Consider the following 2,406-nt stretch of genomic DNA (forward strand, 5'->3'; position numbering starts at 1 on the left):
CGTTGGGGAGGAAGGTCCCATGAGAAGCTGGGGGTGTCCCCATTTTTGGAGGGTCCTTGTGACCCCTGGGTACCCCCTCCCCTCCTCCCTTGCTTGAACTGCTCCCCTCCCCCGCCCTAGGCTCAAGGGAGATTCCAGTGGCCGCTGAGTCTGGCAGGCACGCTGCCAGGTCTGTGTCTCCCGCCCATGCTAATAACTGCAGCTGACATCTGGCTGGGCCCTGCGGGGGTGCAGCGGGCAGCGTTGGGGGGCTGGGCAGGTCTGACCAGAGGGCAGCATCTCAGGAAGCCAACCTGCAGGTCCCACGGGCCAAGAGGCCACAGTGAGTCAGCCCTGACCAGTGCTGAGGCTGGCCATGACAGAGGAGTCCTGGAGAGAGGTGAGACTGTCCCAATGAGGGTAGAGATGGAGGCCAAGCACCCAGCAAGGAAAAATGGGTGTATGGGGGTGGGGATTAGGGTAGGGAGAGCTGCAGGGTTGGAGTCATGCAGACAGACAGCACGACTCAGAGACACTTAAGACAAGCAGACAGAGAAATAATTATTTTAATAGCTAACACTTATATGGCTCTTTCCAGGAGAAGGAAATGGCAACCCACTGCAGTATTCTTGCCTGGAGAATTCCATGGACAGAGGAGCCTGGCCCAAAGAATTAGACACCACTGAGTGACTAACACACACACACACATATGGCTCTTACCATAGGCCAGGCACTCTTCTAAGTGGTTTACATAGAATAACTCATTGCCTGCTTCCAACAACCCAGCGAAATATATGCTATTTGCTATTAGCCCTCTTTAAGGGACTAGGCACAGCAAGGTAAGGAACTTGCCTCGTGTCCCATAGCTCAAAGCCCTGGGGTTGACCTAAAACCTGAGCTGTCTGGCTCTAGAGTGTTAGCCACTTTTGTGTAATCACAATCACAGAGGCATGTATGCAGTACCAACTGTATGCTAAGCTCTGCAGGTCCTTTCATAAAGGGTCTCCTTTATGGGGGTTGGGCACAGGACAGAGGGGTGCTGGTGTGTTTGGGGGCAAGACCAGCATGCTGTCTGCACGAGTGTTTGAGCAGGGGGTGGGGATTAGGCCAGGAGGGAGGGCAGGGGCCCAGCTGAGCTGGTACAGCCGGTTCCAGGCCCCTGCCAGTCTCACCCTTGTGGCCTGGGCACCACCCCCTCATGCCGCCCCACTGGCGCCAAGGCCAACCCCGTGAGGAGGGTGTGAGGAAAGCCCCCTCCTCTGACTGTGCTGAGTGCCCGGACTAGCAGCTGGGTACTGCCCAGGCCATGGGTTTCAAACAAGCATCCGGCTAAGGAGACTGTGCCCAGGCTTTCCTCATGCCCAGGGGCCCAGGACCTGGGGGACTGGATAAGGAGGAAGTTTACCCACCCCCACCCATGGGTCTCTCTGGGGCTTTTGGCCTTGGCAGGAGGGACTTCTCCTTCTTATAAATAGCCTGGTGACCCCCCTCCACCCTGGCCCCACTGGCCAGCAGGGCCCTCACCAGGAAACTGGGCTGGGGGCTGCCTGTGAGTCAGCCAGTGGGCAGGCCAGGGCGAGAACCCGCAAGTCATAGCACCCAGGCTCCCTTGTCCCTGCCCCTGGGTGTGGACAGGCAGCTGGCAGGAAGAGGCTGAGAATCACGGAGGCCCTCCCCCAGGAACCCCTAGCTTGTCAGCCGTATCCCTCCTTCACCTCTGTGGTTTGGGGGGTCCCTATCCCTCTCCTGGGGAGGAAGCAGCTCAGTTTTCTTGGAAGCAGGAAGGAGAGTCTGTCCTCAGGCTGACTAAGCTGGGCATGAGGGGAGTTTCCCACAAGACTGTTTCTGGTCCCCCCCCACACACACACTGCTGGTGAGGTCTTGGGGGGCCTGAGCATGGCTGAGATCCCGGGTGCCCCATTTATAGCGGATGTGCTGAGAAAACAGGCCCACACCCCACCAGGGACCTAGGCTGCTGAGCTGGGCCTCCTAGGGGAAGTGACAAAGAGCAGTCTGGGAGGGAGGTGGGGGGAGGTGTTTGGAGAGAGTAAGCGCCAGGATCTCTGGGTGGGGGTAGAGAAGGGCTGGCCAGCCCAGAACCCCACAGTACCTCATCATGGTCCAAGGGCGCGCGTGTGTCTGGCTGGCTATGGGTTTGTGTGTGGCTGGCCTGTCAGGGCGTGTGAGAGTGTGTGTGAAGCCTGTCTTCTCAAGGCATGTGTCTGTGTGCTGGCCCAACCCTGCAGGGGTGTGTAGGGCCTGTCTGCTTTGGGTCAGGGGTAGAGGGGGGAGGCGGGTGAGTGTGTCTGTGTGCGTGTGTATGGTCTATATGATATGTTGTATTGTAGCTGGCCTGTATACAGAAGTCTAGGGTGTTCTGGAGTTCTTACTGCTAATCTATTCGTGTCTGGTCTGTACGTGTATGTG

Source organism: Bison bison, unplaced genomic scaffold (assembly GCF_000754665.1).
Source record: "Bison bison bison isolate TAMUID 2011002044 unplaced genomic scaffold, Bison_UMD1.0 scf7180017864365, whole genome shotgun sequence".
Classification (NCBI taxonomy): Eukaryota; Metazoa; Chordata; class Mammalia; order Artiodactyla; family Bovidae; genus Bison; species Bison bison.